The sequence below is a fragment of the Aegilops tauschii genome, chromosome 3, assembly GCF_002575655.3.
Source record: "Aegilops tauschii subsp. strangulata cultivar AL8/78 chromosome 3, Aet v6.0, whole genome shotgun sequence".
Taxonomy (NCBI): domain Eukaryota; kingdom Viridiplantae; phylum Streptophyta; class Magnoliopsida; order Poales; family Poaceae; genus Aegilops; species Aegilops tauschii.
In genome coordinates, this window is record NC_053037.3 from 530,942,988 (window position 1) to 530,965,217 (window position 22,230).

Below are 22,230 nucleotides of genomic sequence, written 5' to 3' on the forward strand. Positions count from 1 at the left end.
CCAAACATCGTAACCGTACTTTATTAGATATGGTGCGATATATGATGTCTCTTACCGATCTACCACTATCGTTTTGGGGTTATGCATTAGAGACAGCTGCATTCAAGTTAAATAGGGCACCATCAAAATCCATTGACACGACGCCTTATGAACTGTGGTTTGGCAAGAAACCAAAGTTGTCGTTTCTTAAAGTTTGGGATTGCGATGCTTATGGTAAAAAGTTTCATTCTGATAAGCTCAAACCCAAATCGGAGAAATGTGTCTTCATAGGATACCCAAAGGAGACAGTTGGGTACACCTTCTATCACAGATCCGAAGGCAAGACATTCGTTGCTAAGAATGGATCCTTTCTAGAGAAGGAGTTTCTCTCGAAAGAAGTGAGTGGGAGAAAGGTAGAACTTGATGAGGTAACTGTACCTGCTCCCTTATTGGAAAGTAGTTCATCACAGAAATCTATTCCTGTGACTCCTACACCAATTAGTGAGGAAGTTAATGATGATGATGATGGAACTTCAAATCAAGTTATTACTGAACCTCGTAGGTCAACCAGAGTAAGATCCGCACCAGAGTGGTACGGTAATCCTGTTCTGGAGGTTATGTTACTAGACCATGACGAACCTACGAACTATGAAGAAGCGATGGTGAGCCCAGATTCCGCAAAATGGCTTGAGGCCATGAAATCTGAGATGAGATCCATGTATGAGAACAAAGTGTGGACTTTGGTTGACTTGCCCGATGATCGGCAAGCAATTGAGAATAAATGGATCGTCAAGAGGAAGACGAATGCTGATAGTAGTGTTACTATCTACAAAGCTAGAATTGTCGCAAAAAGGTTTTTCGACAAGTTCAAGGTGTTGACTATGATGAGAGTTTCTCACTCGTATCTATGCTTAAGTCTGTCTGAATCATGTTAGCAATTGCCGCATTTTAACAAGATATGGCAAATGGATAAACAAAACTTCATTCCTTAATGTATTTATTAAAGAAGAGTTGTATATGATGCAACCAGAAGGTTTTGTCAATCCTAAAAGGTGCTAACAAAATATGCAAGCTCCAGCGATCCATCTATGGACTAGTGCAAGCATCTCGGAGTTGGAATATACGCTTTGATAAGTTGATCAAAGGATATAGTTTTATACAGACTTGCGGTGAAGCCTGTATTTACAAGAAAGTGAGTGGGAGCACTACAACATTTCTGATAAGTATATGTGAATGACATATCGTTGATCGGAAATAATGTAGAATTATTCTGCAAAGCATAAAGGAGTGTTTGAAAGGAGTTTTTCAAAGAAAGACCTCGGTGAAGCTGCTTACATATTGAGCATCAAGATCTATAGAGATAGATGAAGACGCTTGATAAGTTTTTCAATGAGTACATACCTTAACAAGATTTTGAAGTAGTTCAAAATAGAACAGTCAAAGAAAGAGTTCTTGCCTGTGTTACAAGGTGTGAAATTGAGTAAGACTCAAAGCCCGACCACGGCAGAAGATAGAAAGAGAATGAAAGTCATTCCATATGCCTTGGCCATAGGTTCTATAAAGTATGCCATGCTGTGTACCAGATCTATTGTATACCCTACACTGATTTTGGCAAGGGAATACAATAGTGATCTGGGAGTAGTTCACTGGACAGCGGTCAAAATTATCCTTAGTGGAATAAGGATATGTTTCTCGATTATGGAAGTGACAAAAGGTTTGTCGTAAAGGGTTACGTCGATGCAAGTTTTGACACTAATCTAGATGACTCTAAGTCTCGGTCTAGATACATATTGAAAGTGGGAGACATTAGTAAGAGTAGCTCCGTGCAGAGCATTGTAAACATAGAAATTTGCAAAATACTTACGGATCTGAATGTGACAGACCCGTTGACTAAAATTATCTCACAATCAAAACATGATCACACCTTAGTACTCTTTGGGTGTTAATCACATAGCGATGTGAACTAGATTATTGACTCTAGTAAACCCTTTGAGTGTTGGCCACATAGAGATGGGAACTATGGGTGTTAATCACATGGTGATGTGAATTATTGATGTTAAATCACATGGCGATGTGAACTAGATTATTGACTCTAGTGCAAGTGGGAGACTGAAGGAAATATGCCCTAGAGGCAATAATAAAGTATTATATATTTCCTTATATCATGATAAAAGTTTATTATTCATGCTAGAATTGTATTAACCGGAAACATAATACATGTGTGAATACATAGACAAACAGAGTGTCACTAGTATGCCTCTACTTGACTAGCACGTTAATCAAAGATGGTTATGTTTCCTAGCCATAGACATGAGTTGTCATTTGATTAACGGGATCACCTCATTAGGAGAATGACGTGATTGACATGACCCATTACGTTAGCTTAGCACCCGATCGTTTAGTATGTTGCTATTGCTTTCTTCATGACTTATACATGTTCCTATGACTATGAGATTATGCAACTCCCGTTTACCGGAGGAACACTTTGTGTGCTACCAAACGTCACAACGTAACTGGGTGATTATAAAGGTGCCTACAGGTGTCTCCAAAGGTACTTGTTGAGTTGGCGTATTTCGAGATTAGGATTTGTCACTCCGATTGTCGGAGAGGTATCTCTGGGCCCTCTCGGTAATGCACATCACTATAAGCCTTGCAAGCATTGTGACTAATGAGTTAGTTGCGAGATGATGTATTACGGAACGAGTAAAGAGACTTGCCAGTAACGAGATTGAACTAGGTATCGAGATACCGACGATCGAATCTCGGGCAAGTAACATACCGATGACAAAGGGAACAACGTATGTTGTTATGCGGTCTGACCGATAAAGATCTTCGTAGAATATGTGGGAGCCAATATGGGCATCCAGGTCCCGCTATTGGTTATTGACCGGAGAGGTGTCTCGGTCATGTCTACATAGTTCTCGAACCCAAAGGGTCCGCACGCTTAAAGTTACGATGACAGTTATATTATGAGTTTATGTGATTTGATGTACCGAAGGTTGTTCGGAGTCCCGGATGTGATCACGGACATGACGAGGAGTCTCAAAATAGTCAAGACGTAAAGATTGATATGTTGGACGACTATATTCGGACACCGGAAGTGTTCCGGAGAAGTTTCAGATTAAATCGGAGTGCCGGAGGGTTACCGGAACCCCCCGGGGAAGTATTGGGCCTTGGTGGGCCTTGAGGGGAAAGAGAGGGAAGCAGCCATGAGGTGGCGCGCCCCCTCCCAAGGGGAATCCTAGTTGGACTAGGAGAGGGGGGCGCAACCCCCTTTCCCTCTCCCTCTCTTTCCTTCCCCCCTTCTTTCCTAGTAGGACTAGGAAAGGGGAGTCCTACTCCTACTAGGAGGAGGACTCCCCCTCTGTCCTTGGCGTGCCTAGGGCAGCCGGCCTCCCCTTGCTCCTTTATATACGAGGGCAGGGGGGCACCTAAGCACACACTTGATATACAATATTTTAGCCGTGTGCGGTGCCCCCCTCCACCAGATTACACCTTGATAATACCGTCGCGGAGCTTAGGCGAAGCCCTCCGTCGGTGGAACATCATCATCGTCACCACGCCGTCGTCCTGACAAAACTCTCCCTCAACACTCGGCTGGATCAGAGTTCGAGGGACGTCATCGAGCTGAACGTGTGTAGAACTTCGGAGGTGCCATGCGTTCGGTACTTGATCGGTCGGATCGTGAAGACGTACAACTACATCAACCGCGTTGTAATAACGCTTCCGCTGACGGTCTACGAGGGTACGTAGACAACACTCTCCCCTCTCGTTGCTATGCATCACCATGATCTTGCGTGTGCGTAGGACATTTTTTGAAATTACTACGTTCCCCAGCAGTCAATCCATCAAATCCCAAGTACTGGTTGACTTCGTCGCCGAATGGACAGAGGCCGAACTCCCTAAAGAATACGGCACATATTCCAATTGGGTTATGTATTTCGACGGGTCCAAAATGTTGGCGAGATTGGGAACGGGCATCGTGTTAACGTCCCCCACTGGAGATGTCGTCCAGTATGTACTCCAAATATTATACACAGACTCCAACAACGCAGGCGAATACGAGGCCTTATTGCACGGTCTTCGGATGGCCGTATCCATGGGCATACAACGCCTGGAGGTGCACGGCGACTCAAACCTCGCAATATCTCAAATAAATGGAGACTTTGATGCCAAAGATCCAAAGATGGCAGCTTATCGCAATGCCGTCTTACAAATGTCAGCTCGGTTTGAGGGGCTTGAATTTCATCACGTCGCCCGAGAAAGTAACCAGGCGGCGGACGTCCTTGCTCGCATTGGCACTAAGCGCGACCCCGTCCCACCTAACTTCTTTCTGGAAAGGCTTTTTAAGCCATCTGTGGTGTGGGAAGGGGAGGGCGGCAACAACAGTCCGGATCCAAACACAACCCCAGATCCTGAACACGCCGATATCATCGGGGGCTCAGCCGCCGAAACTACACCGTCGGCCCATCTCATTATGGTAGTCATTGCCCCATGGACCAAACCCTTCTTGGCCTACATTAATAGGAAGGAGCTCCCCGAAGACCAGAATGAGGCCCGCCGCATTGTCCGGCGTTCGAAGGCCTACAAGGGTCACGACGTAGAGCTCTACAAGAAAAGTACTACCGGAGTACTTCAAAGATGTATCTCCGAGGAAGAGGGGCGGCAGCTTTTGGCGGAAATTCATGCTGGTCTAGGCGGACACCACGCCGTAGCCCGGGCCCTTGTTAGAAAGGCCTTCCGTACAGGGTTTTATTGGCCGACGTCCTGAGCAGACGCGCAGGATCTTGTCCAACGCTGCGTCAGATGCGAACTCTTCGCCAACCAAAGCATTATGCCCCCAACTGCCTTACAAGCAATCCCCATTACTTGGCCTTTCGCGGTCTGGGGACTGGACATGGTTGGACCCCTTAAAGGGGGAAGCCGTAAGAAAAGATATATCTACTGGTCATGGTGGATAAATTCACCATGTGGATAGAGGCTAAACCAGTCAAAACGGCCGAATCCGGGCCGGTGATAACATTCATATCCGACGTTGTGCATCGTTACGGTGTCCCACACAGCATCATAGACCGACAACGGCTCCAATTTCACAGCCGATGAGGTAAAAATCTGGTGTGCTAATCTAGGCATTAAGCTCGATTACGCCTCTGTCTACCACCCACAAACAAACGGTCAAGTCGAACGAGCCAATGGTCTTATTATGAGCGGCATCAAACCCAGACTAGTGCGGTCTTTGAAAGAATCTGACAAGCACTGGGTTGAGGAGCTCGACTTCGTACTATGGGGGCTGCGGACCACGCCCAACCGGACTACCGGATACACACCTTTTTTCATGGTCTATGGCGCGGAGGCTGTGTTGCCCTGCGATATTATTCATGACTCACCTCGAGTGCGTATGTAAGAAGAGAGAGAAGCCGAGCTAGATCGACAGGACAGCCTAGATGCCCTGGAGGAGGAGCGCGACGTCGCCAAAGCCCGTTCAGCATTTTACCAACAGCAGGCTCGAAGATATCAAAGTAGAGAATTACGGGTCAAGACCTACAACATTGGCGAACTCGTTCTACGCCTGCCGGTGAAGAAAAAGGACAAACTCAAGCCCAAATGGGAGGGTCCCTTCATAATTGACGAAGTTCTCACCGGAGGGGCGTACCGTCTTCACGATGCATCAGATAATCGCCTCGAGCCAAACCCTTGGAACGCAGCCAGACTCCGAAGAATCTATGCCTAGGGCCAAACTCATATGTTCGTCTCCTCCCCGGTAGTTTCCATTATTTTTTACTCTCTTTTTCGATTACTTTTTTCTTCCTCGCTTTAAAGCTTTCGTACGGCTCGACCGCACACCCCTGACGCATACATCTTTAAATATGTACGTCGACTATACCTGGGGGCTTCTTGGACAGAAGCTTTTTATTATTATTCCTTGAGCATCAGGCTCCTCAAATATGAGTTTTTCCATATGTACCTTTTCTTCGCCACTATATGCATCGATATGACTTAAGTTTTGGCCAAGGTGGGTTGCCTGGCTCCTGTGTTTATGCCCTACGTTCCTGTTAGTTCGGCTAGGGCATAAAGGGAGCACCTCTGCGATTGTTACTGCCGGGTCATCCGGATGTGTACCTCAGACTGGGTGAAGCCGAAAGCTAGCGTTCTTAAGGGAATATTCGGTCAGTGAATTAAAGATGTTTTTTGCACTCCCTCCATTGTGAACCCCCAGAAGCTATACACACTGTGATTTTTCCATCACAATTCGGACATGTACATTAAATGCATGCACACCCAGGGAAAGGAACCCTTAATGGAACTATTCTCTTTGGAAGATGTTTCTTACAATCTAAATGTAATATAACATAGCTAGCCAGATACAACTTGTCTGTTCAAGCAACTATGACCCCTATGCCTTGTTTTCCATGCATACCCCAGTCTATTCGGCCGCGACGGTATTTGGAAACAATCCGCACCTTCGGGTCTGGAGGTTGAAGCGAAAAGGTCTGCATGAAAAATGATATACAATTCAGCTAGAGTTCCACATGGCGGGGAAAGTACATAGTCACTTGGACTCAAACACTTCTTCCTCTACATCGTCCAACAAGCAGTCTAACTTACAATCCTGTTGGGAATATTTGGCGGCCACCTCTACTTGGTCATATACTAAACTAACGGGAATTTCTTCCCCATTTGACCCTAGCGGTCCAACCCGGGCCATGTGATTAGGATCCAGCTTGGTATATCGCGTTTTCACCATGGCCCAGGCCTCTCGGGCACCCTCTCGGCAGGACGATATCTTCCATAGTCGGATACGCCGCGCTCCCTTGAACAGCTCTACAAGCTTGTAACACCCCGGATGTAACTTTCCATATTTGTAACTCCAACTCTTGCCATTTTCGGCTATGTGTTATGATATTCCCTTCGTGGTCGGGTTTTTGTTTTCCGTTTGCATTTTGTTCATGTCATGCATCTCATATCATGTCATCATGTGCATTGCATTTGCATACATGTTCGTCTCATGCATCCAAGCATTTCCCCGTTGTCCTTTTGCAATCCGGCGCTCCCACCTCCTCCGGTGCACCCCTCTTGTTTCTTTTTGTGAGCGGGTCTTGAACGTTCTCTGAATGGACCAAGGCTTGTTAAGTGGCCTTGGTATACCACTAGGAGACCACCGGTCAAGTTTCGTTCCATTTGGAGGTCGTTTGGTACTCCAACGGTTAACCGGGCAACCGCAAAGTCCGTTTGTGTGTGCAGCAAAACCCCCTCTCTAAACAGGCCAAAACCCACCAAACTCTATTCCATGCTCTAGATCGTTCGATCACGATCGTGTGGGCGAAAACCGCACTCCATTTGGACTCTCCTAGCTCCCTCTACCTATAAATATGTGTCTCTTCCGAAATTCTCGCACAGATCAACCCTAGCCCCGCTCCCTCTCCGCCGTCGGACGTGTCCGGTCCGGCCGGACGAAATCCGCCGCCGCTCCCTGTTGAGGATATAGACCTTAGAGTTACCCGCCAGGAGGGGCCGGGTTATTCATATGGTCGTTGCCAGAAGCCCGGAGCCAAGCTTGAAGACGATGGGCCAGAGATGGGCTTAAGACCCGGATGTGGCTTAAGGCCCCTAGTTACAATCATTATTATGGTAGAACTTGTAGTGTAAGGCAAGTATAGTTGAGAGTCCGAGCCGGACACTCTTATGAGCCGGCCGGGACTCTGAGGGCTGCTGGGCGTCAGCCTCCCTATATAAAGGGACGACCCGGCAGCGGTTTAAGGACAAGAACAATCTCATCGAAAGCCGGGATAGCAGTTTAGCTCCCTGGCGATCGTAACCCTAATCAATACCACCTCAAACTGGACGTAGGCTTTTACCTTCACCGTAAGGGGCCGAACCAGTATAAACCCTCGTGTTCCTTGTCCCGCATTAACCCCTTCAAGCTTCCTAGTTGCGATGGCTCCACGACTAAGTCCTAGCTCGAGGACATCTGCCGTGACAATTCCACGACAGTTGGCGCCCACCATGGGGCCAGCGCACGGCGGATTTGAGTTCTTGAAGGGCAGCTTCGAAGGGCTCAAGGGATACGCTGTGGGCCGGATGACCAAGAGTCGTCGCGGCAAGCTCTATATCGACGATGCAGGCTGGGGCCCCGACGCCGGCTCAATTGAGTACGGGTACCGGGTCCCCTTCGGCGGAATTCATGTTTTCATTGGCAAGATTGGTGAGCCGGGCCCTGAGCCGGGTCTCTGCGCCGATCTCATCGAGACGGCTCAGCGTGCGCGACCCGCCCGTGCCCGGCCTGCCTTGAAGCATGCTTTTATGGGATGTATCCATGGAGGGCTCTCTGATGGATCTGGATCTGGTGATGAGACGGCCGCCGGCTCTGACGGCGAGTCGTCCACAGATGAGTCAAACTCGTTGTATCAACTTCAAGATGGCAGGCTCATGGGTTGTTCCGAGGGTGACAGTATTCCGGACCTATTTGAGCCGCCAAGTCAGGTTGGAGTTTTTATGGCTGGTGCGCAGCCTGTTCAGAACCCTGCTACTGGAGCGGGAAACCCGGTGCCTTCTTCGGCTCAGGTGCTAATGGATCTCACGGACAAGATGACGGCCCTGTTAACCGCCACGGTTGACCCGGCGGATCAAGCTCGGCATGACGCGGAGGTGGCGCAGTTAAAATTAGATCTAGTGAAGGCTAAGGAGGATCTGGCAGCGGAGGGGATCAGGATGACTGCGGAGTGGGCGGCTCTCGATGCCCAAACCCAGTTGATTCAAGCGCAGTCCTTCCGGCTCACGATGGATCAAAACGCAACCAATGAGGTCCTGAGAAGGAGGCATCAAAAGGCCCAATCTCGACTCCCTCCGATTTACGATCCACACAACCTCTTCAACACGCCAGGTGCAGGGTCTAGTAACCCGCCAGGGGTCATAGTGCCCGGGTCCGGAGCCCCTATTCAGCCACAGGTGATGGGGCCTCCCCAGGTGCCCCCTGCCCTGCCTCAGTATGTGCCAATACCCCCGGGTCATTATAATAACCCGCTGGAGAAAATGGTCGCTGCGGCAGCACGGCTGGCAGCTCTCCCAGTTGATGGCGACTCTCCGACGGCTATTGAAACCCGCCGGGTTAGGGAACTCCTTCAGACAACACTGGCGCAGCAAGAGGCGTATTCCTACAGCCGGGACAGGGTCCACTCGACCCCTCGTCCAGGCCAGAGCCGGAGTTACAGCAGACACATGGTCTCAGCGACCGGCTCAAGTAACGTCCGACGCCATGACCCGCCTCCTGGCCATGGCCCGGCTTATAATGGAGCCTTTGACGCAGCAGACCATGACAAAGCGCGGCAAGAGGCGGAGCAAGTGCCTCAATTGACGGCTTACCAGACGCCCCGGCTTATCCGACGACTTCCGTCGACGTGGGTATCCCTACCAGGACCGGGGGTGTCCCTTGTTTAGTGCCAGCTATCCGTAATGAACGTCTACCTAAGGACTTCAAGGGACCTAGGAAGGTGCCTAATTACACAGCTGACTTACAGCCCGCAGCCTGGATCGAGAGTTATGAGATGGCTATGGAGCTACTGGAGGTCAGTGAGGCGGCCATGGCGAAGTATTTCACCATGATGTTAGATGGGACTGCCCGCACTTGGTTGAAAGGGCTACCACCGAATTCCATTGGGTCTTGGGCTGAGCTGAAAGCCCGGTTCATCCAAAACTTCGAAGATACCTATAGGCAGTCTATGTCAATTGTGGATTTGACTAACTGTAAGCAGCAGGAGGGTGAGTCTACGACACATTGCGTTCGCCGGGTTAAGGAGATCATACACTCGTCAGACAAGATGGATGCCGGCTCAGCGGTTTTAATGCTGGAGCAGAATTGTCGTTTTGTGCCCCTGAAGATGAAACTCGGGCGGCTTAAGCGCGACTGCAGTGATATGGGTACACTGATGGCGGCTCTTGTCAAGTACGCCGATTCTGATGGTACCAAGGATCCCCCTTCAGATGATGAAAGGACAGGGAAGGGAAAGAAGAACGGCAATGGCAAGGGTCCTCAGTTTAACCCGGGGAACCAAGGAGGAGGCAAGCGCAAGGCCGATGGCAGCCTAGAGTTTGTAGCCAACGCCATCTCACAAGGTAATAACCAGCGACGCAAGGGGAGGCCCCCTCCCCGAGGCGGCAGGTCAGGTCCGACGCTGGAGCAGCTGTTGAATGAACCTTGTCCAAGGCATGGCTCTAGAGAGAAGCCAGCGACTCATCTGTGGAAGGATTGTGCAATCATGAAGGCTTTTAAGAATTACAATGGCCCGGGCGGCGGCTCAGGCGCAGACGGCTTTCATGGCCCGGGCGGCGGCTCAAATTCCGGTCCACAGATTGGTCAAGGGGGCTTTAATCAGCAGTCTAGCCAGGGTCATCAACAGCAGCAGGGGGTTATCAGACCAATCCAAAGCAGCTTAGCGGTGGACAGTATCATGTGTTTACCACTAGTCTGTGCAAGGGAGATCAGAAGCTTCACAAGAGGGCTGTGAAAGCTGTGGAGCCGGCGGTTCCACGCTATTTGCGGTGGTCTGAGCAGCCTATAGTGTCAAGTAGGGAGGATCACCCTCCCCGGGTGGATAACCCGGGCCACTTGGCCTTAGTAGTGGCTCCTCAAGTGGGAGGATATAAGTTCACAAAGGTGCTCATGGATGGAGGCAGCAGCATCAACATCCTCTATTATGAGACTTTTCGCCGTATGGGGTTGGTTGATAAGAACCTCAGCCAGTCAAACACTATCTTCCATGGTGTGGTACCTGGTAAGTCGGCTTATCCAGTCGGCAAGATCGAATTGGAAGTGGCCTTTGGTGATGAGAACAACTACAGGGTGGAGAAATTGACCTTTGAGGTGGTCAAGATAAGAAGTCCATACCATGCTATATTTGGACGGCCGGCTTACGCCAAGTTCATGGCGCGGCCGTGTTATGTGTACTTACAGCTCAAGATGCCGGAACACAATGGGACCGTTACGGTTCACGGCAGCCGGAAAGTGGCTCTGGAGTGTGAGGAAGGCGATGCGGCTTATCCAGAATCTGTTTGTGCTGCAGAGGAGTTGAAGTTTTACAAAGACAATGTTGACCCAACAGATATGACCCCTCTAAAAAAGCCAACCACAGAACAAGAGCCGGCAATGAAATTTAAATCGGCTGATGAAACTAAACTTGTTGATTTTGTTCCAGGTGACTCATCTCAGCAGTTTAGCATCAGTGCAAATCTGGATCCAAAATAGGAAAGCGCGCTCATCGAGTTCATCCGTGAGCACAGGGACATCTTCGCATGGAAACCTTCTGACATGCCAGGTGTATCTAGAGAACTCGCTGAGCATACTCTCAATGTTGATCCGAAATTCAAGCCGGTCAGGCAGTTCCTTCAGCGGTTTAATGAAGAGAGGCGGAAAGCTATTGGTGCAGAGGTGGCCCGGCTCTTGGCGGCCGGGTTTATCGTTGAAGTCTTCCACCCAGAGTGGTTAGCTAACCCGATGCTCGTACTCAAGAAGAACGGCACTTGGCGGATGTGTATGGATTACACGGACTTAAACAAGGCGTGTCCGGCTGATCGTTTTGCCCTCCCCCGTATTGATCAAATCATTGATGCTACGGCAGGTTGTGCACGCTTAAGTTTCTTGGATGCTTATTCCGGTTATCATCAGATCAAGATGGCAGTTAAGGACCAGGAGAAGACGGCGTTCATCACTCCCTTCGGAGCCTTCTGCTATGTGTCTATGCCCTTTGGACTCAAGTGAGCACAGGCGACTTACCAGCGTTGTGTACAGAACTGTCTTCATAGACAGATTGGGCGCAATGTTCACGCTTTTGTGGACGATATTGTGGTTAAATCCAGGAAGGAGAAGATCAAGGCCATCACCTCCCTGGCTAAGCCGGCGTGTATCAATGACGTTCCGCGTTTGGTGGGTCGCATCGCTGCTTTAAGCCGGTTTATAAGCCGTTTGGGTGAGAAGGCCATGCCATTATATCAGTTGATGAAGAAAACTGATAACTTTGTCTGGAATGATGCAGCTAATACCGCTTTGGAGGATTTGAAGAAGCAGCTGGCAGAGCCCCCAGTCCTTGCTGCTCCGGTTGATAAGGAGCCCTTATTACTGTATGTGGCGGCAAACGCACGAGCCGTCAGTGTGGCTATTGTGGTGGAGCGCAAGGAGGAGGGTAAGGAGCATCCGGTTCAGCGGCCGGTTTATTATGTCAGCGAAGTGCTCATTGAGTCCAAGCAGCGGTATCCGCATTGGCAGAAGCTTGTGTATGGTGTGTTCATGGCGAGCCGGAAACTTAAGCATTATTTTCAGGGTCATCCCATCACTGTGGTCAGTTCTGCCCCTCTTGGTGATATCATTCAAAACAGAGAGGCCACAGGGAGAATTGCTAAGTGGGCTATAGAACTTGGACCTCATTGTCTCAAATATGTGCCACGCACTGCTGTTAAATCTCAGGCATTGGTGGATTTCATCAATGATTGGACAGAGTCACAAGTGCCCGAGCAAAAGCCGGATAACATGTATTGGACTATTCACTTTGATGGGTCCAGGCAGTTGGAGGGCTCGGGGGCTGGCGTTGTATTGGCTTCCCCTAAAGGTGACAAGTTCCATTATGTGCTACAGTTGATGTTTCCTTGCACTAACAATGCGGCTGAGTACGAGGCCTTGCTCCACGGTCTTCGGATGGCTAAGGAGATGAGCTTGAGCCGGGTAAGGTGCTTCGGTGACTCAGACTTGGTAGCTCAACAACTATCAGGCAAGTGGGACTCTAAGGACCCTCTCATGGCGGCTTACCGCCAAGAAGTTGATGCCATTGCTGGGCACTTTCAAGGCTACCAAGTAGAGCACATTGATCGCAGGAAAAATGAGGCGGCTGATGCTCTAAGCCGGCTAGGCTCTCAGCGAAAGCCGGTGCCGCCTAACACTTTTCTGGACGTCCTGTATAGCCCTTCGGTTAAGTTGCCTACGGAGGAAGACTTGGCTGTCCCTGACCCGGAGGCACGACTGGTGGCGGCTCTCCATATCATACCAGACTGGACAATGCCATATCTGGCTTATATGACCCGGGGCGAGTAGCCTGAAGATGAAACTTTGGCCAGGCAAATAACCCGGCGGGCTAAGTCAATGATTGTTATCGATGGCGAGTTGCATCATCGCAGTGTTACAGGAGCATTTCAGCATTGTGTCTCCCCTGAGGAAGGTCAGGAGATCTTGCGTGAGATCCATGAAGGGGATTGTGGCCATCACGCCGACTCAAAGTCCCTTGTGGCCAAGGCTTTCCGTCATGGTTTTTATTGGTTGACGGCTCATGCTGATGCAGAGGACTTGGTCAGTAAATGTGATGGTTGCCAGAGGTTCTCACGACGGGCTCATGTGCCGGCTCAGGAGCCGAGGATGATCCCAATCACTTGGCCCTTTGCGGTCTGGGGGCTTGATATGGTTGGGCCTTTTAAAAGGTCCAAGGATAAGAAGACCCACCTCTTGGTGGCAGTTGACAAATTCACAAAGTGGGTGGAAGCTGAGCCAGTTAGCAAGTGCGATGCAGCCACGGCGGTTCAGTTTATGAAAAAAGGTGATTTTCTGCTTTGGCTTTCCGCACAACATTATAACTGACAATGGCACCAATCTCTCCAAAGGCGCCATGGAAGAGTTTTGCCAACGCGAGCATATCCGACTTGATGTTTCCTCAGTGGCTCATCCTCAATCCAATGGTCAAGCTGAGAGAGCTAACCAGGAGATTCTGAAAGGTATCAAGCCCCGGCTTTTGGTCCCTTTGCAACGTTGGGTGGAGGAGTTGCCCTCCGTGTTATGGAGCATCAACACTACTCCTAACAGGTCTACAGGCTTCACACCTTTCTTCATGGTTTATGGAGCAGAAGCAGTCCTCCCCAGTGACATCCGTCATGACTCACCTCGAGTGGCGGCTTACGTTGAGGCGGATAATGAACAGGCGCGCCAAGATGCTCTTGACTTTTTGGACGAGCAGCGTGATGTGGCAGCAGCTCGTTCAGCGATTTACGAACAAGACCTGCGCCGGTATCATAGCCGCCGGGTTAAATCCCGGATCTTCCAGGAAGGCGATCTCGTGCTCCGGCTCATCCAGGATCAAACAGATGCACACAAGTTATCCCCGCCTTGGGAAGGGCCCTTTGTGGTCAGCAAGCACTTGCACAACGGGTCATATTACCTCATTGACATTCGGGAGCACAAAGATTCACGTAAGTCGGAGGAAGAGACCCGTCGGCCGTGGAACATAGCTTAGCTCCGGCCTTACTACACCTGAACCATTGGCTCTCCTGGTGTACATATTTGTCTCAGCCATGTATATATTATGATAAGCAATAAAGCAGGACCTCTGTCCTTTTTTCTCCTCCAAAATATGCACGTGTTGTTCTTATTGCAAGATTACATGATGACTTAAAGGAGGATCCGGCTTATGATCATATTCGAATCTAGCCGTAAGTAGTAAAGTCACTTGGGGGCTTCCTGTTCAAACATGAGTCGTATTCGAACCAAAGAGAACATAGCTGTCGATACCCATTTGATTGGCAAAGTGCCGAGCTCATTGGGAGGTTACCTTTGGTCATATTTGAATCATAGTTTAACCCCTCTGAGAACCAACGTGGATCGTATTCGAATCAGCGTCGTTAAACAATTCTTAAAATCACTTGGGGGCTTCCTGTTCAAACATGGGTCGTATTCGAACCAAAGAGAACATAGCTGTCGGTACCCTCTTGATTGGCATCGCCACACCCACTGGGGGCTATATGATCGTATCCGAATCTTAGCTTAACCCCTTTGGGCCTGGTCTCTGGTCGTATTCGAGCCGGAAGCCCCTAAGTTCTTCTGCTTTTTAACAAGTTTACTCTGATTATGTCAAGGTGTGTACGGCCGGGTCTCACTTTGCCGGCTTAACTTTGGTTTACAATGTTAGTTGAACACCATGGGTGTCATTAAGGCAAGTAAATCGGAGTTAAGGTACCAACCTTGTTACCCGGGTTATCTAAACCGGAAGTATGCTTACAGGCTGCTAAGTGTGTTATCACGGCTGTATTCAGGATACTATTGAAGACAAGTCTTTTTCGATTCATATTCCGGGTTATCTAAAATTTATGATTCTTGTTGAGGATATAGACCTGGGGGTCACCCGCCAGGAGGGCCGGGTTACTCCAAGGATCATTACCAGAAGCCCGGAGCTAAGTTTCAGGGTAATGGGCTAGAGATGGGCTGAGACCCGGATATGGCTTAAAGCCCGTAGTTACAATCATTGTTATAGTAGACTTGTAGTGTAAGGCAAGTATTGTTTTAGAGCCCGAGCCGGACACTCTTATGAGCCGGCCGGGACTCTAAGGGCTGCTGGGCGTCAGCCTCCCTATATAAAGGGACGACCCGGGAGCGGTTTTGGGGCGACAACAATCTCTCCGAGAGCCGGGATAAGTGTTTAGCTCCCTGGCGATCGTAACCCTAATCAATAACACCTCGAACTGGACGTAGGCTTTTACCTTCACCGTAAGGGGCCGAACCAGTATAAACCCTCGTGTTCCTTGTCCCGCATAACCCCTTCAAGCTTCCTAGTTGCGATGGCTCCACGACTAAGTCCTAGCCCAAGGACATCTGCCGTGACAATTCCACGACAATTCTCAAGACGGTAAGACGCCCCGAGACTTGTGATTTGCCTTTCTATGCAGGATAATTAAAGGCACCTCTTTGAGGTTAAGAAAAACAAAGGATTGATTATGACCCGGAGAAATATCAAAGAGACAACTTCAAAAGACTTTCGCATTCAATACGTGCGCGATGGCACGGCAGAGATGAACTGTTGCACCTACTCTACTACAAAACTCATCAAGTCTAAAAAGGGTGGAGCATTGTTTGGTAAACCACCAGCCGAGTTATGATGCCCGCTGAGCTGAAGTCTCCGGCTCGTTCCTATCCTCTCCCCCGGCTGATCCCAAGACCTGGAAGGTTGATGACTTCCAGTCGATGCCGCTGAGAGCTTCGAATTGGGCTTCCTCGTCAATTAACCCGGCCGGGTCAATCTCCGGGGCGAAGGTGTGCTGACGAGCCGGCGATATCAAGTTGAGGGCTTCATAGCGAGGGGTTGGAATCCTCTGATTCTCCGCGTCATAACCCGGCTGGTACTTGGTCAGGTCTGTGTCGTTCCCGATAAGGGTGGCCACCGGGCGTACCGCCTTCACGCAAGCTGCGAAATCCTTCTGATCGAAAGCTGAGCCGTCTTCCTTCAGGCTTGGATAGCCAAGGGCGATGTCCACCAGGTCTAACTCCGGCAGGAATGCCTTGGCCCGGCTCAGCGCGGCGATCGCTCCGGCTCTCGCAGAGGCCCGTCACAGCACTTGGATCCGTTGAGGCAGAACGGCGAGCCGGCGCAGGACTTCTGCCAAGTGAGTCGGCACCTCGTTGGATAGGGCCACCACAGCTAAGGCACGCTGTGACCCGGTGTAGAGCTGTTCCACCAGGGTATACACGGCCTTTAGCTTGGTGACCACACTCTAGTTGAGGTTGGCACTTCTGGGACCTGTTTAACAGAATCAGATAAGCCGGCGACAAGGATGAATCATGAGATATAAACATTCTAAACTTGATGAAAGCCGGTGAGGCGACTTACCGAAGATGGCGGCCACCATTTGGGAAACCTGGCGCTTTAGGCCGGAGAGCTCGGCTGTCTTCTCGGAGAGAGCCTTCTCCGCCTGTTCCGCCCGGGTCACCAGTGCGGCCTTCTCTTCGGCCCAGGCTTTCCGCTCAGCATCAAATTCTGTCTTCAGCTTCTCTTGAGCGGCGATGCTGGATACAAACTTGGCGTTTGCCTTCCGGGTCTCCATCTCCTGCGTCTTCTGCCGGCTCTTGAGATCCGCAAGGTCCGCCTCTAGCTTCTTGCCAACAGCCTGCGTACATTTCCAGGTTATTAACAGTCATTATATAAGTCCCAAGCGTTTTCAAAGCAAAGACACTTGGCACTTGGGGGCTAATGCATATTGAACGTATCTATTTACATACTGCCGGCTCAATTGAGTAAGTCGGAACCTAAGTCTACAACATATTCAATCATAAGTCATCGACTTGGGGGCTATCATGGCAAAGGTAACTATGCAGTAAGAGGACAACAGAATGATACCTCAGATTTTTGCTGGATCTGGTTCACCATGGCGACCTCTGCGTCCCGACTCTTGTGCACTTGGCTGATGTAGCCAGAGACGAGCTCTCCAATGCTCACGTTGGTGTAGTCGGAGAGGTCCAGGTTCACCCGGTGGGGCAGCAGCAGCTCCCCCTTAGCGGAGCACTTGGCCAGCACGGTAGGTCTCCCCGGCTCAACGAACTCCGTCCGGGTGATTACCACCTCCGGGTCGTCTGCTGGTGGAGCCGAGCTGGAGGCCTCCGGGTTAACAGAAGCTTCGGTCGTTGCCTTGGTAGTCGGGGCAGTGGCCTCAGGTGCCGTGTCCATTGGAGTGGTGGCTTCGGGGGCGGAGGCAGCTGGCGGTTCTTGAGCCGTCACCTCCGGTTCAGGTAAATCCGGCACTCCGGCTGACTTGATCTTCTTCGCTCTCTTGGTGAGCTTTGCGTGGGCACTGAAAGGACAGAAACATTCAGCACAAAGAAAATAAGTACAGACAAGTATACTATGAGATGGTTGTCATTACCCGGGCGCGGTCTTGAAAGTCAGAAGACTCGACTGCATAGAGTCGCCCGAAGAAGGGGAGGTCTCCTGATAATTGGAGTCAGAAGAATTGAGTGGCTGACGGATAACACCCGCCAACGGATGAAAAGGGTACAAGTGGGAAAAAACCTCAGTTCGGCGCTTCCTTGTTGCGTCGGGTAACCCGGCGGAGAGGTCGGTGTCCTTGTTGGTCCGGGTGTGACGCCAGCTTTCATGAACCTGTCGCTTGAAAATAAATTGAGGGTCTTGATAAGCTAAAGGATGTGAAAAGCTTACTTTCCGGGTTACCCTTCGGACTTTCAGCTGTGGCAAGGGCTCCGAGTTGGAGGAAAGTGACATTACCTCTTCAACCACCGGGTTACTGGCGCCGGTGTCATCCTGTCAATGAGCAAGTGTTGATAAGGCGGACAGCAACAAACAACAAATGCAGCAAGGACTTAAAGGCTTAGGGGTTACCTCTGACTCGGAGCTGTCGCTTAATTGCATTAGCTCCGAAGCTGTAGGCCTGCTTCCTTTCTTGCGAGGGGCGGCTTTCTTGGCAGCTTTCTTCGCCTTCCTGGCCTTCTTGGCCGCCTCATGGTCGTATTTGACCCGCCAGAACTTATCATCAGCCTGAAAAATACAATGATGCATTCTTAAAACGGTTCAGATGAAGGTTATATGTAGAAGAAGATAAAAAGTTAAAGTCAGCGACTTACCGCTGGGGCTGGGTTGGTCTTGCAGAAGGGGGCTAACCCGGTCCTTCCGCAGTCTGCCAGGCTCTCGTTTAAAAGAGCCTTGGACATCTCTTCTGCAACGTCTTCCTGAAGATCATTGCGGCTGTGTCTCTGAGGGTCATCGTTTCGTCCTGTGTACTCACACATTAAGCCGGGGCGGCGGCTCAATGGGATCACCCGCCATGAGATCCAGACCCGGACCAGGTCGATTCCGTTTAGACCATTGCCCAGGAGAGCCTTGATCTTGTTGATAGTGGGGAGCAGAGGCTGGCGCTCCGCTTGAGTCAGCTTGTCCGACAGTGGGTGAGTCGGCTCCAGACGTGTTGGGCGAAAGCCGGGCAGCGGGCTTTCATCAGCCGGGGATGTATCTTGGCAGTAGAACCAAGTCATGTTCCAGTCCTTTGGGTGGCTCGGCGGCTCTGCGTAAGGGAAAAGGCAGTCCCTACGACACTGGATGGAGATACCACCTAATTCCAGACTTGGCCCATTGGCGCCCTCATTCTGGCGGTTTAAGTAAAAAAGCTCTCTGAAGAGCAGCAGACTAGGTTCTTCTCCAAGGTAAACCTCACAGAAGACTTGGAAATTGCAGATGTTGGACACTGAGTTGGGTCCTATATCTTGAGGCCGCAAGTCGAAGAATTTTAGCACGTCCCTAAAAAACTTTGAGCCGGGCGGTGCGAAGCCCCGGCTCATGTGATCCGCAAAAATCACTACCTCCCCATCCTTTGGCTGTGGCCTCTCTTCTGACGGGTCAGGGGCACGGTAGGACATGAGGTCTTTCTTGGGCAGATATCCCGACTTAACAAAATCAGCTAGGGTCTCGTTGGTGACGTTGGACCTCATCCAGTTGCAAGTAATGGGAGCTTTGGGAGGCATGGTGAAAGTCGGCAGTCTATGACAAGAAGGAGAAAAACGTCCGGGTTAATTATGAGCCGGAGGAGATCTACAGTTCAAAACTAAGGTGGCGGCTTATGAAGGGGACTAATGGTATATACCTAGATAGAGCGGGTTATTTAAGCCGCAGGGGGCGTTCAGAATAAATTAATTATCTACAGCTTTATCACAGCTAAGCCGGAGGATTCTACGAAGCATGGTTTTCTTTAAGCCGGAAGATTCTACGGCGCGTGGTTTCTTTAAACCGGAATTGTAAACCGCCAAGATTCAATGATTGCAGTTTTTTACTAAGTGTGGTAAAACAGGTTTCACATATTGCAGTAACTTTTTTGGATCAAAATGGTCGGGAAGAGAAAAAATTTCTAGACCTAGAAACAGAAGTGAGGGAGTTCTTGGGCTTGAACAAAGTTCCTATGCAGTAAAAGGAGAGCTGCTTGCGTGTAAAATGGGCACTAAACAACCACCGCACTGGTTCTATGCAGGTCTAGGATCAAACAGGGGCAGTAACTATGAGAACTACCGAAACTTGCGGGCAATGGCGACGAACACGAAGAACGCGGTTGAACCCTACTGCAGATCTGTTCTACGGGGTAGTGAGGACTTACCAGAGCTGAAAAGGTGCGGTGGTCGCCGCCGTTTGTCTGGTCCGAGTCAGGGTGATGCAGCGGCCAAGGTTGACGAAGACCAGAGGCGAGGCGACGGCGGCGGAGTGCGAGCTCAGGCAGAGAGGCAGTGGCGCGAGGAGCAAGAAGGGTAGCAGAGAAGCCCGTCGGGCCGGCCTATTTATAAGGCGAGCTCGTAAAGTGGGCGCCAGAATCAAGGAGACCATGGCGTGGTTATCTCCCCTCACAACTCCTCGATTTTCGGGATGACAGTAAAGGAAAAGATCCGTTGTGTATCTGGCGGGTAAAAAACGGGCGTAATGGACGATGACGTCACGGCGGATTATCCGGAGTCCACAGGATGACGTCACGCCGGGTTATGGCCTTCACACGAATGGTAAGCCAGAGATTTTTTCTGTCGGATGGATTGAAGATTGACATGAGCCGGCTCAAATCAATCTGGGGCCTAATGTTGAGGATATAGACCTTAGAGTTACCCGCCAGGAGGGGCCGGGTTATTCATATGGTCGTTGCCAGAAGCCCGGAGCCAAGCTTGAAGACGATGGGTCAGAGATGGGCTTAAGACCCGGATGTGGCTTAAGGCCCGTAGTTACAATCATTATTATGGTAGAACTTGTAGTGTAAGGCAAGTATAGTTGAGAGTCCGAGCCGGACACTCTTATGAGCCGGCCGGGACTCTGAGGGCTGCTGGGCGTCAGCCTCCCTATATAAAGGGACGACCCGGCAGCGGTTTAAGGACAAGAACAATCTCATCGAAAGCCGGGATAGCAGTTTAGCTCCCTGGCGATCGTAACCCTAATCAATACCACCTCAAACTAGACGTAGGCTTTTACCTTCACCGTAAGGGGCCGAACCAGTATAAACCCTCGTGTTCCTTGTCCCGTATTAACCCCTTCAAGCTTCCTAGTTGCGATGGCTCCACGACTAAGTCCTAGCTCGAGGACATCTGCCGTGACAATTCCACGACACTCCCGACCAACCAGAGGGCGCCACGTCAGCTCCGCCGGCGATCTCTCTCTCCTCCGCGCCGCGGCCCGCCAGGCCCGCCGCCGGCCCCCGCGGGCCCAGATCCCGCGCGCGCGCCCGCCTCCTCACCCGTCGGGCCCTGCGCCGCCATCGCCCTCGCCGCCGTCCGCCGGCAGCCCGAGCTCCGCTAGCCGCCGCCGTCATCCGCCCTCGCCGCCGCGGCTCCTCGTCGCCGGCCCCAACCGTCCTCTGCCGCGCCGCCGCCTCCTCCTCTCCACGTCGCCGGCCGCCGTCTCCCCCCCCGATCTCCGGTCGGCCCGAGCTCGAGCAGCTTTTCTCCGGCAAGCAACCACCAGATCCCGATGCAAAATCGCTGGAGGTTGACTTTTCCCGTATCCCAAAATTCTCCAAGTCATTTTATTTTACAGTATGTGCCCATGTTCATAGCATCGTAACTCTCTGCATTTAGCTCCGTTTCACGCGTGTGATATATCGGAATGTTCGCCTCGTGATGCTCTAAATTTTGTTCCATTGCACCATGTTCATTTGAGTTCATCTTGAGGCCCAAATCTCTGGTGCAAGAGTGCCACTTGCTGTTATCTGCTGTTACTTAGCAGAACTTGGTGATTTGTTATTTTTGTTGCTTTTAATCTGTGCATCTTATGGGCATGAGCTCTACATGTGTTTTGTTGTATGCCATGCCATGTTTCCAGTGGTGTATGCCATATATTTTTGTGATCACTAGAACAAGCATGCAAACTAGGCCCCGTAATGTTTCTGATTTCAGAGACGGTAATTTCTCTTTCTCCGAGTCTTTGTCTGCTGTTATTTTGTTGCCATGTAAACTTGATGCTACGGAGAGATCCATGCATATTTTGGAGATGTTCAGTAAGGTTGTTTTGTAGATATTGTTGTAATTGATCCATTCCTGCCCTTGTTTGCATTTATGGAGTGCCATAGCATGACCCAATATTGCTCTACTTTTGCTATTAAATATTTCTGGCAGATTCTTAACATGATATTCAATTTTGCCAAGCTTGTTGTAGTTGATTCATTCATGCTATGTACTTGCTTCTTGCCATGGATAGCTTTATAAACATGCCATCTTGCTGTAGGTATGCTTGTTTTGTCAAGCATTGCTTTGTGGTGAGTGCATCAAGCTCACCAAGATGCCTTCATATTATTGTTTCTGCCATGCTCTGTTTTCTGCTAAGTCTGAAACCTGTTAACACAACTTGCTATGTTTACATGGTTGCCATCATATCTTCTGGGCCTTTTTGTCTTATGGTCAGTAAGGGCATTTTGTCATATGCATTTAGTAGAATACTTTCATGCCTTCTTTTGCCATGTTAAGTTCCTGTAGCATGTTGATTTCGTGCT